General features: G+C 61.1%; 1 non-coding gene across 1 annotated transcript in view; it reads right to left on the reverse strand.

Moving 5' to 3' along the window:
* Nucleotides 1-321, reverse strand: part of LOC148314186 (18S ribosomal RNA) — a 1,933-nt gene extending 1,612 nt beyond the window's left edge. Inside the window, exon 1 of the ribosomal RNA XR_015841913.1 lies at nt 1-321. This exon is cut by the window's left edge and continues 1,612 nt beyond it. This is a non-coding gene — a ribosomal RNA (18S ribosomal RNA).
* Between the last annotated feature and the right edge of the window lie 12,179 nt (nt 322-12,500).

The raw sequence follows: 12,500 nt of genomic DNA on the forward strand, positions 1-12,500 counted from the left end.
GGGCCGGGCCGGCGGCACCGCGGAGACCGACAGCCCGCCGGCTGTGAAAGCCGGCGGGCCCGCTGCACCGCGGCAAACCGAACCCGCGTGGGTTTTGGGTCTGATAAATGCGCGCGTCCCCGCGGAGACGGGTCGGCGCTCGTTTGCATGTATTAGCTCTAGAATTGCCACAGTTATCCAAGTAACGGTGGAGCGATCAAAGGAACCATAACTGATTTAATGAGCCATTCGCAGTTTCACTGTATCGGAACCGTGTGTACTTAGACTTGCATGGCTTAATCTTTGAGACAAGCATATGCTACTGGCAGGATCAACCAGGTAGCCCTCGCGTCCGGCGGTCTGTGTTTCTTGCATTGGAACCGGAGCTGAGCGGGGAGCCGGGCGCGGGGACCGGGCGGCGCCCGCGGGAGACGGCCTCCCGCGGGGTTACCCCCGGCGGCACCCCAGCCTCCCTCGTTGTTTTTTCTCTCTCATTTTTTTCGGACGTGGGCTACCGAAATTTCCGTTACCGATTCAGCCCCCGTGCGCGGTGAGGAAGTCGGCTGGGCCTCGGTATGTACTCGGTCCGTAGAGGCCGCGTTACCGCGTGGCGGTCAGTCGCGGGAGGGAGCCGGAGCCGCCCGCACGCCCGCGACCGCAACACGCACTCGGAGGCGGCGTCTTCTGACAGACGCCGGTAGGGTTTGAGAAACATGCTTTTTCGGGAAGGACCGCTCGGCTGACGCGGGCCTGGGCTCCCGCACCCCTCTCGTGGCGGGGCACCCGCGAGCGCGGCGGAACTCCCGTGTAGGACATCTCTGGGCCCGTGTGGCCGACGGGCACGCGACAGGGTCGTCTCGGTCTCGCGACGAAAGCGGTTTCGCGCTGGTTGGTGCGCTAGAGGTCGATCCGCAGGCCGAAGGAACCGTCCACCCGAACACCCCGGCGCGAGGCCGGGGCCGGCAGGGGCCCTCCGATGGCGGGTCATGCTTGCCAATCGGTCAGTGGTTGGTGTGGTGCAGTACATGTCAGGGTGTGGGTGCGAGATGGGCCGGGAGGACCGCTCCTCCTGCGTCGGACCCCGAGTCATAGGAAGTGCCGTTTTGTCACAACCCCAGGGGTGGGGTGGGTAACGGTAGGGAAGTGCCGGCCAACGCGCAGAGGTCGACCCGCAGGCCGAAGGAACCGTCCACCCGAACACCCCGGCGCGAGGCCGGGGCCGGCAGGGGCCCTCCGATGGCGGGTCATGATTGCCAATCGGTCAGTGGTTATGTGTGTGCTGCGGTGCCGGCCAACGCTCAGAGGTCGACCCGCAGGCCGAAGGAACCGTCCACCCGAACACCCCGGCGCGAGGCCGGGGCCGGCAGGGGCCCTCCGATGGCGGGTCATGATTGCCAATCGGTCAGTGGTTGTGTGTGTGCTGCGGTGCCGGCCAACGCTCAGAGGTCGACCCGCAGGCCGAAGGAACCGTCCACCCGAACACCCCGGCGCGAGGCCGGGGCCGGCAGGGGCCCTCCGATGGCGGGTCATGATTGCCAATCGGTCAGTGGTTATGTGTGTGCTGCGGTGCTGCGGTGCCGGCCAACGCTCAGAGGTCGACCCGCAGGCCGAAGGAACCGTCCACCCGAACACCCCGGCGCGAGGCCGGGGCCGGCAGGGGCCCTCCGATGGCGGGTCATGATTGCCAATCGGTCAGTGGTTGTGTGTGTTGCGGTGGGGCCGGGAGGACCGCTCCTCCTGCGTCGGTCCCCGGGTCATGGGAAGTGCCGTGTGGCGGTGGTGGGGCCGGGAGGACCGCTCCTCCTGCGTCGGACCCGAGTCATAGGAAGTGCCGTGTGGCGGGGCCGGGAGGACCGCTCCTCCTGCGTCGGACCCGAGTCATAGGAAGTGCCGTGTGGCGGGGCCGGGAGGACCGCTCCTCCTGCGTCGGACCCGAGTCATAGGAAGTGCCGTGTGGCGGGGCCGGGAGGACCGCTCCTCCTGCGTCGGACCCGAGTCATAGGAAGTGCCGTGTTGCGCTGGTGGGGCCGTGCCCGCCAACAGCCTTCAGTGGTCGGATACCACGTTTGCAAGCTCCCCGCTGGAATGGGGACTTAGAAGAAATGAGGGGAAAATTCCCCCGGAGCTCCGTGCCTGAGGGCGGGCTGTGAGCCGCGCCGCGTCCGCCAACAGCCTTCCATGGTCGGACACCATTGTTCGCAAGTTGCCCGCTGGAATGGGCACATAGAAGAAATTTCGAGGATAACATCCACCAGAGCGCCAGGGCGGCCGTTATTGCAGTATGCGTCCGCCTGGCAGCTCTCTTCCGCGGGAACCATTGGGCAATTTCTTTCACGGAGGTGGACATAGAAGAATTTTTGTTTCTAAAAACGTGGTTCCTAAAAATGTGCCCCAGGTGTTTTGGAAAACCCGGGTAAACCTGGGAAGTAGGCAAATGACCCTCTGACTAGGGGTAAAAACGTTTGCCTACTGCAGCGCCCCTAATGCAATTCGGCGGAACTGCAACGCCCCTGGTCGCCTAAACGCTACCCCTGGTCGCCTAAACCTCACCCCTGGTCGCCTAAACCTCACCCCTGGTCGCCTAAAAGTCACCCCTGGTCGCCTAAATTGTCAACCCCTGGTCACCTAAATTGTCAACCCCTGGTCGCCTAAAGGGGACTTAGAAGAAATGAGGGGGCAAATTCCCCCGGAGCTCCGTGCCTGAGGGCGGGCTGTGAGCCGCGCCGCGTCCGCCAACAGCCTTCAGTGGTCGGATACAATGTTTGAAAGGTCCCCGCTGGAAAGGGGACTTAGAAGAAATGAGGCAAATTTCCCCGGAGCTCCGTGCCTGAGGGCGGGCTGTGAGCCGCGCCGCGTCCGCCAACAGCCTTCAGTGGTCGGATACAATGTTTGAAAGGTCCCCGCTGGAAAGGGGACTTAGAAGAAATGAGGCAAATTTCCCCGGAGCTCCGTGCCTGAGTGCGGGCTGTGAGCCGCGCCGCGCCCGCCAACAGCCTTCAGTGGTCGGATACAATGTTTGAAAGTTCCCCGCTGGAAAGGGGACTTAGAAGAAATGAGGCAAATTTCCCCGGAGCTCCGTGCCTGAGGGCGGGCTGTGAGCCGCGCCGCGTCCGCCAACAGCCTTCAGTGGTCGGATACAATGTTTGAAAGGTCCCCGCTGGAAAGGGGACTTAGAAGAAATGAGGCAAATTTCCCCGGAGCTCCGTGCCTGAGTGCGGGCTGTGAGCCGCGCCGCGCCCGCCAACAGCCTTCAGTGGTCGGATACAATGTTTGAAAGTTCCCCGCTGGAAAGGGGACTTAGAAGAAATGAGGCAAATTTCCCCGGAGCTCCGTGCCTGAGGGCGGGCTGTGAGCCGCGCCGCGTCCGCCAACAGCCTTCAGTGGTCGGATACAATGTTTGAAAGGTCCCCGCTGGAAAGGGGACTTAGAAGAAATGAGGCAAATTTCCCCGGAGCTCCGTGCCTGAGGGCGGGCTGTGAGCCGCGCCGCGCCCGCCAACAGCCTTCAGTGGTCGGATACAATGTTTCAAAGTTCCCCGCTGGAAAGGGGACTTAGAAGAAATGAGGCAAATTCACCCGGAGCTCCGTGCCCGAGGGCCGGCTATGAGCCGCGCCGTGCCCGCCAACAGCCTTCCACGGTCGGATACAATGTTTCAAAGTTCCCCGCTGGAAAGGGGACTTAGAAGAAATGAGGCAAATTCACCCGGAGCTCCGTGCCCGAGGGCCGGCTATGAGCCGCGCCGTGCCCGCCAACAGCCTTCAGTGGTCGGATACAATGTTTCAAAGTTCCCCGCTGGAAAGGGGACTTAGAAGAAATGAGGCAAATTCCCCCGGAGCTCCGTGCTCGAGGGCCGGCTATGAGCCGCGCCGTGCCCGCCAACAGCCTTCCTTTGGTCGGATACAATGTTTCAAAGTTCCCCGCTGGAAAGGGGACTTAGAAGAAATGAGGCAAATTCCCCCGGAGCTCCGTGCTCGAGGGCCGGCTATGAGCCGCGCCGTGCCCGCCAACAGCCTTCCTTTGGTCGGATACAATGTTTCAAAGTTCCCCGCTGGAAAGGGGACTTAGAAGAAATGAGGCAAATTCCCCCGGAGCTCCGTGCTCGAGGGCCGGCTATGAGCCGCGCCGTGCCCGCCAACAGCCTTCCTTTGGTCGGATACAATGTTTCAAAGTTCCCCGCTGGAAAGGGGACTTAGAAGAATTGAGCAAATTTCACCGGAGCTCCGTGCCTGAGGGCGGGCTGTGAGCCGCGCCGCGCCCGCCAACAGCCTTCCTTTGGTCGGATACAATGTTTGAAAGTTCCCCGCTGGAAAGGGGACTTAGAAGAAATGAGGCAAATTTCCCCGGAGCTCCGTGCCTGATGGCGGGCTGTGAGCCGCGCCGCGCCCGCCAACAGCCTTCAGTGGTCGGATACAATGTTTGAAAGTTCCCCGCTGGAAAGGGGACTTAGAAGAATTGAGTAAAATTCACCCGGAGCTCCGTGCCCGAGGGCCGGCTATGAGCCGCGCCGCGCCCGCCAACAGCCTTCCTTTGGTCGGATACAATGTTTCAAAGTTCCCCGCTGGAAAGGGGACTTAGAAGAAATTTGTGAAAATTCACCCGGAGCTCCGTGCCTGAGGGCCGGCTATGAGCCGCGCCGTGCCCGCCAACAGCCTTCCACGGTCGGATACAATGTTTCAAAGTTCCCCGCTGGAAAGGGGACTTAGAAGAAATTTGTGAAAATTCACCCGGAGCTCCGTGCCCGAGGGCCGGCTATGAGCCGCGCCGTGCCCGCCAACAGCCTTCCACGGTCGGATACAATGTTTCAAAGTTCCCCGCTGGAAAGGGGACTTAGAAGAAATTTGTGAAAATTCACCCGGAGCTCCGTGCCCGAGGGCCGGCTATGAGCCGCGCCGTGCCCGCCAACAGCCTTCCACGGTCGGATACAATGTTTCAAAGTTCCCCGCTGGAAAGGGGACTTAGAAGAAATTTGTGAAAATTCACCCGGAGCTCCGTGCCTGAGGGCCGGCTATGAGCCGCGCCGTGCCCGCCAACAGCCTTCCACGGTCGGATACAATGTTTCAAAGTTCCCCGCTGGAAAGGGGACTTAGAAGAAATTTGTAAAATTCACCCGGAGCTCCGTGCCCGAGGGCCGGCTATGAGCCGCGCCGTGCCCGCCAACAGCCTTCCACGGTCGGATACAATGTTTCAAAGTTCCCCGCTGGAAAGGGGACTTAGAAGAAATTTGTGAAAATTCACCCGGAGCTCCGTGCCCGAGGGCCGGCTATGAGCCGCGCCGTGCCCGCCAACAGCCTTCCACGGTCGGATACAATGTTTCAAAGTTCCCCGCTGGAAAGGGGACTTAGAAGAAATTAGGCAACTTTCCCCGGAGCTCCATGCCTGAGTGCGGGCTGTTTGCCGCGCCGTGCCCGCCAACAGCCTTCAGTGGTCGGATACAATGTTTCAAAGTTCCCCGCTGGAAAGGGGACTTAGAAGAAATTATGAATATTTTTGTTTCTAAAAACGTGATCCCTGAAAATGTGCCCCAGGTGTTTTGGAAAACCCGGGTAAACCTGGGAAGTAGGCAAATGACCCTCTGACTAGGGGGGAAGAACGTTTGCCTACTGCAGCGCCCCTAATGCAATTCGGCGGAACTGCAACGCCCCTGGTCGCCTAAACGCTACCCCTGGTCGCCTAAAAGCTACCCCTGGTCGCCTAAAAGCTACCCCTGGTCGCCTAAACGCTACCCCTGGTCGCCTAAACGCTACCCCTGGTCGCCTAAACGCTACCCCTGGTCACCTAAACGCTACCCCTGGTCGCCTAAACGCTTCCCCTGGTCACCTAAACGCTACCCCTGGTCGCCTAAACGCTACCCCTGGTCGCCTAACTGACCCCTCGTGTGTGGGGATCAACGTTTGCCTACTAGGGCGTCCTCCGGCGGCCTCTCGGCAGTACTGCAGGCCCATTTTAGCCGAGCCCATTGAAATGAATGGGGGAATTTTATACGTTTTTGCCTTTTTTTCCCCCCCTCGTTCTTTTTGTATTTATTCATTTATTTCAACTTTTACCGACTCAACCGCCCTCCGGCGTGCCCTCGGCGGTCCCGCAAGCCCAATTCGGCCGAGCCCATTGAAATGAATGGGGGAATTTTATACGTTTTTGCCTTTTTTTTTCCCCCCCCCTCGTCCTTTTTGTATTTATTCATTTATTTCAACTTTTACCGACTCAACCGCCCTCCGGCGTGCCCTCGGCGGTCCCGCAAGCCCAAATCGGCCGAGCCCATTGAAATGAATGGGGGGATTTTCTACGTTTTTGCCTTTTTTCCCCCCCTCGTCCTTTTTGTATTTATTTACTTATTTCAACCTTTACCGACTTAGGGGCCACTTGGCACCGCCTGTGCCCGGGGAAGGTGCTCATATTCGGCTTCACTGTCAGGCAGCATGCACTCCTCCTCCGGAGCTTCCATTTGGGCAAACTTAGGGGCCGCTTGGCACCGTCCGTGCCCGGGGAAGGTGCTCCTATTCGGGCCAAGTGTGACACACGCCCGCCCTCCTCCTCCGGAGCTTCCATGAGGGTAAACTTAGGGGCCGCTTGGCACCGCCTGTGCCCGGGGAAGGTGCTCCTATTCGGCTTCACTGTCACACAGCATGCACTCATCCTCCGGAGCTTCCATAAGGGCAAACTTAGGGGCCGCTTGGCACCGCCTGTGCCCGGGGAAGGTGCTCATATTCGGCTTCACTGTCACACAGCATGCACTCATCCTCCGGAGCTTCCATAAGGGCAAACTTAGGGGCCGCTTGGCACCGCCTGTGCCCGGGGAAGGTGCTCCTATTCGGCTTCACTGTCATGCAGCATGCACTCCTCCACCGGAGCTTCCATTTGGGCAAACTTAGGGGCCGCTTGGCACCGCCTGTGCCCGGGGAAGGTGCTCCTATTCGGGCCAAGTGTGACACACGCCCGCACTCCTCCTCCGGAGCTTCCATTTGGGCAAACTTAGGGGACGCTTGGCACCGCCCGTGCCCGGGGAAGGTGCTCATATTCGGCTTCACTGTCACACAGCATGCACTCATCCTCCGGAGCTTCCATAAGGGCAAACTTAGGGGCCGCTTGGCACCGCCTGTGCCCGGGGAAGGTGCTCATATTCGGGCCAAGTGTGACACACGCCCGCACTCCTCCTCCGGAGCTTCCATTTGGGCAAACTTAGGGGCCACTTGGCACCGCCTGTGCCCGGGGAAGGTGCTCATATTCGGCTTCACTGTCAGGCAGCATGCACTCCTCCTCCGGAGCTTCCATTTGGGCAAACTTAGGGGCCGCTTGGCACCGTCCGTGCCCGGGGAAGGTGCTCCTATTCGGGCCAAGTGTGACACACGCCCGCCCTCCTCCTCCGGAGCTTCCATGAGGGTAAACTTAGGGGCCGCTTGGCACCGTCCGTGCCCGGGGAAGGTGCTCCTATTCGGGCCAAGTGTGACACACGCCCGCCCTCCTCCTCCGGAGCTTCCATGAGGGTAAACTTAGGGGCCGCTTGGCACCGCCTGTGCCCGGGGAAGGTGCTCATATTCGGCTTCACTGTCACACAGCATGCACTCATCCTCCGGAGCTTCCATAAGGGCAAACTTAGGGGCCGCTTGGCACCGCCTGTGCCCGGGGAAGGTGCTCATATTCGGGCCAAGTGTGACACACGCCCGCACTCCTCCTCCGGAGCTTCCATTTGGGCAAACTTAGGGGCCACTTGGCACCGCCTGTGCCCGGGGAAGGTGCTCATATTCGGCTTCACTGTCAGGCAGCATGCACTCCTCCTCCGGAGCTTCCATTTGGGCAAACTTAGGGGCCGCTTGGCACCGTCCGTGCCCGGGGAAGGTGCTTCTATTCGGCTTCACTGTCACACAGCATGCACTCCTCCTCCGGAGCTTCCATAAGGGCAAACTTAGGGGCCGCTTGGCACCGTCTGTGCCCGGGGAAGGTGCTCCTATTCGGCTTCACTGTCACACAGCATGCACTCCTCCTCCGGAGCTTCCATGAGGGTAGACTTAGGGGCCACTTGGCACCGCCTGTGCCCGGGGAAGGTGCTCATATTCGGCTTCACTGTCCGGAGCTTCCATTAGGGCAAACTTAGGGGCCACTTGGCACCGCCTGTGCCCGGGGAAGGTGCTCCTCTCCGGGCTAAGTGTGACACACGCCCGCACTCCTCCTCCGGAGCTTCCATTAGGGCAAACTTAGGGGCCGCTTGGCACCGCCTGTGCCCGGGGAAGGTGCTCATATTCGGCTTCACTGTCAGGCAGCATGCACTCCTCCTCCGGAGCTTCCATTTGGGCAAACTTAGGGGCCGCTTGGCACCGTCTGTGCCCGGGGAAGGTGCTCCTATTCGGCTTCACTGTCACACAGCATGCACTCCTCCTCCGGAGCTTCCATAAGGGCAAACTTAGGGGCCGCTTGGCACCGTCTGTGCCCGGGGAAGGTGCTCCTATTCGGCTTCACTGTCACACAGCATGCACTCCTCCTCCGGAGCTTCCATAAGGGCAAACTTAGGGGCCGCTTGGCACCGTCTGTGCCCGGGGAAGGTGCTCCTATTCGGCTTCACTGTCACACAGCATGCACTCCTCCTCCGGAGCTTCCATGAGGGTAGACTTAGGGGCCGCTTGGCACCGCCTGTGCCCGGGGAAGGTGCTCATATTCGGCTTCACTGTCCGGAGCTTCCATTAGGGCAAACTTAGGGGCCACTTGGCACCGCCTGTGCCCGGGGAAGGTGCTCCTCTCCGGGCTAAGTGTGACACACGCCCGCACTCCTCCTCCGGAGCTTCCATTAGGGCAAACTTAGGGGCCGCTTGGCACCGCCTGTGCCCGGGGAAGGTGCTCATATTCGGCTTCACTGTCAGGCAGCATGCACTCCTCCTCCGGAGCTTCCATTTGGGCAAACTTAGGGGCCGCTTGGCACCGTCTGTGCCCGGGGAAGGTGCTCCTATTCGGGCCAAGTGTGACACACGCCCGCACTCCTCCTCCGGAGCTTCCATTAGGGCAAACTTAGGGGCCGCTTGGCACCGCCTGTGCACGGGGAAGGTGCTCCTATTCGGCTTCACTGTCACACAGCATGCACTCATCCTCCGGAGCTTCCATAAGGGCAAACTTAGGGGCCGCTTGGCACCGCCTGTGCCCGGGGAAGGTGCTCCTATTCGGCTTCACTGTCATGCAGCATGCACTCCTCCACCGGAGCTTCCATTTGGGCAAACTTAGGGGCCGCTTGGCACCGCCTGTGCCCGGGGAAGGTGCTCCTATTCGGGCCAAGTGTGACACACGCCCGCACTCCTCCTCCGGAGCTTCCATTTGGGCAAACTTAGGGGACGCTTGGCACCGCCCGTGCCCGGGGAAGGTGCTCATATTCGGCTTCACTGTCACACAGCATGCACTCCTCCTCCGGAGCTTCCATTTGGGCAAACTTAGGGGCCGCTTGGCACCGTCTGTGCCCGGGGAAGGTGCTCCTATTCGGGCCAAGTGTGACACACGCCCGCACTCCTCCTCCGGAGCTTCCATTAGGGCAAACTTAGGGGCCGCTTGGCACCGCCTGTGCACGGGGAAGGTGCTCCTATTCGGCTTCACTGTCACACAGCATGCACTCCTCCTCCGGAGCTTCCATAAGGGCAAACTTAGGGGCCGCTTGGCACCGTCTGTGCCCGGGGAAGGTGCTCCTATTCGGGCCAAGTGTGACACACGCCCGCACTCCTCCTCCGGAGCTTCCATAAGGGTAGACTTAGGGGCCGCTTGGCACCGTCTGTGCCCGGGGAAGGTGCTCCTATTCGGCTTCACTGTCACACAGCATGCACTCCTCCTCCGGAGCTTCCATAAGGGCAAACTTAGGGGCCGCTTGGCACCGTCTGTGCCCGGGGAAGGTGCTCCTATTCGGCTTCACTGTCAGGCAGCATGCACTCCTCCTCCGGAGCTTCCATAAGGGTAGACTTAGGGGCCGCTTGGCACGGCCTGTGCCCGGGGAAGGTCCTCATATTCGGGCCAAGTGTGACACACGCCCGCCCTCCTCCTCCGGAGTTTCCATGAGGGTAAACTTAGGGGCCGCTTGGCACCGCCTGTGCCCGGGGAAGGTGCTCATATTCGGGCCAAGTGTGACACACGCCCGCACTCCTCCTCCGGAGCTTCCATTTGGGCAAACTTAGGGGCCGCTTGGCACCGCCTGTGCCCGGGGAAGGTGCTCATATTCGGCTTCACTGTCAGGCAGCATGCACTCCTCCTCCGGAGCTTCCATTTGGGCAAACTTAGGGGCCGCTTGGCACCGCCTGTGCCCGGGGAAGGTGCTCATATTCGGCTTCACTGTCAGGCAGCATGCACTCCTCCTCCGGAGCTTCCATTAGGGCAAACTTAGGGGCCGCTTGGCACCGTCTGTGCCCGGGGAAGGTGCTCCTATTCGGCTTCACTGTCATGCAGCATGCACTCCTCCTCCGGAGCTTCCATTTGGGCAAACTTAGGGGCCGCTTGGCACCGTCTGTGCCCGGGGAAGGTGCTCATATTCGGCTTCACTGTCAGGCAGCATGCACTCCTCCTCCGGAGCTTCCATTTGGGCAAACTTAGGGGCCGCTTGGCACCGCCTGTGCCCGGGGAAGGTGCTCATATTCGGCTTCACTGTCACACAGCGTGCACTCCTCCTCCGGAGCTTCCATTTGGGCAAACTTAGGGGCCGCTTGGCACCGTCTGTGCCCGGGGAAGGTGCTCATATTCGGGCCAAGTGTGACACACGCCCGCACTCCTCCTCCGGAGCTTCCATGAGGGTAGACTTAGGGGCCGCTTGGCACCGTCTGTGCCCGGGGAAGGTGCTCATATTCGGGCCAAGTGTGACACACGCCCGCACTCCTCCTCCGGAGCTTCCATAAGGGCAAACTTAGGGGCCGCTTGGCACCGTCTGTGCCCGGGGAAGGTGCTCCTATTCGGCTTCACTGTCACACAGCATGCACTCCTCCTCCGGAGCTTCCATAAGGGCAAACTTAGGGGCCGCTTGGCACCGTCTGTGCCCGGGGAAGGTGCTCCTATTCGGCTTCACTGTCACACAGCATGCACTCCTCCTCCGGAGCTTCCATAAGGGCAAACTTAGGGGCCGCTTGGCACCGTCTGTGCCCGGGGAAGGTGCTCCTATTCGGCTTCACTGTCACACAGCATGCACTCCTCCTCCGGAGCTTCCATGAGGGTAGACTTAGGGGCCACTTGGCACCGCCTGTGCCCGGGGAAGGTGCTCATATTCGGCTTCACTGTCCGGAGCTTCCATTAGGGCAAACTTAGGGGCCACTTGGCACCGCCTGTGCCCGGGGAAGGTGCTCCTCTCCGGGCTAAGTGTGACACACGCCCGCACTCCTCCTCCGGAGCTTCCATTAGGGCAAACTTAGGGGCCGCTTGGCACCGCCTGTGCCCGGGGAAGGTGCTCATATTCGGCTTCACTGTCAGGCAGCATGCACTCCTCCTCCGGAGCTTCCATTTGGGCAAACTTAGGGGCCGCTTGGCACCGTCTGTGCCCGGGGAAGGTGCTCCTATTCGGGCCAAGTGTGACACACGCCCGCACTCCTCCTCCGGAGCTTCCATTAGGGCAAACTTAGGGGCCGCTTGGCACCGCCTGTGCACGGGGAAGGTGCTCCTATTCGGCTTCACTGTCACACAGCATGCACTCCTCCTCCGGAGCTTCCATAAGGGCAAACTTAGGGGCCGCTTGGCACCGTCTGTGCCCGGGGAAGGTGCTCCTATTCGGGCCAAGTGTGACACACGCCCGCACTCCTCCTCCGGAGCTTCCATAAGGGTAGACTTAGGGGCCGCTTGGCACCGCCTGTGCCCGGGGAAGGTGCTCATATTCGGCTTCACTGTCACACAGCGTGCACTCCTCCTCCGGAGCTTCCATTTGGGCAAACTTAGGGGCCGCTTGGCACCGTCTGTGCCCGGGGAAGGTGCTCATATTCGGGCCAAGTGTGACACACGCCCGCACTCCTCCTCCGGAGCTTCCATGAGGGTAGACTTAGGGGCCGCTTGGCACCGCCTGTGCCCGGGGAAGGTGCTCATAGTCGGCTTCACTGTCAGGCAGCATGCACTCCTCCTCCGGAGCTTCCATTTGGGCAAACTTAGGGGCCGCTTGGCACCGTCTGTGCCCGGGGAAGGTGCTCATATTCGGGCCAAGTGTGACACACGCCCGCACTCCTCCTCCGGAGCTTCCATTTGGGCAAACTTAGGGGCCGCTTGGCACCGCCTGTGCCCGGGGAAGGTGCTCATATTCGGGCCAAGTGTGACACACGCCCGCACTCCTCCTCCGGAGCTTCCATTTGGGCAAACTTAGGGGCCGCTTGGCACCGCCTGTGCCCGGGGAAGGTGCTCATATTCGGGCCAAGTGTGACACACGCCCGCACTCCTCCTCCGGAGCTTCCATAAGGGCAAACTTAGGGGCCGCTTGGCACCGTCTGTGCCCGGGGAAGGTGCTCCTCTCCGGGCTAAGTGTGACACACGCCCGCACTCCTCCCCCGGAGCTTCCATTAGGGCAAACTTAGGGGCCGCTTGGCACCGCCTGTGCCCGG

Source organism: Idiotropiscis lumnitzeri, unplaced genomic scaffold, assembly GCF_059441095.1.
Source record: "Idiotropiscis lumnitzeri isolate Australia: NSW breed Sydney's pygmy pipehorse unplaced genomic scaffold, RoL_Ilum_1.0 HiC_scaffold_373, whole genome shotgun sequence".
Taxonomy (NCBI): Eukaryota; Metazoa; Chordata; class Actinopteri; order Syngnathiformes; family Syngnathidae; genus Idiotropiscis; species Idiotropiscis lumnitzeri.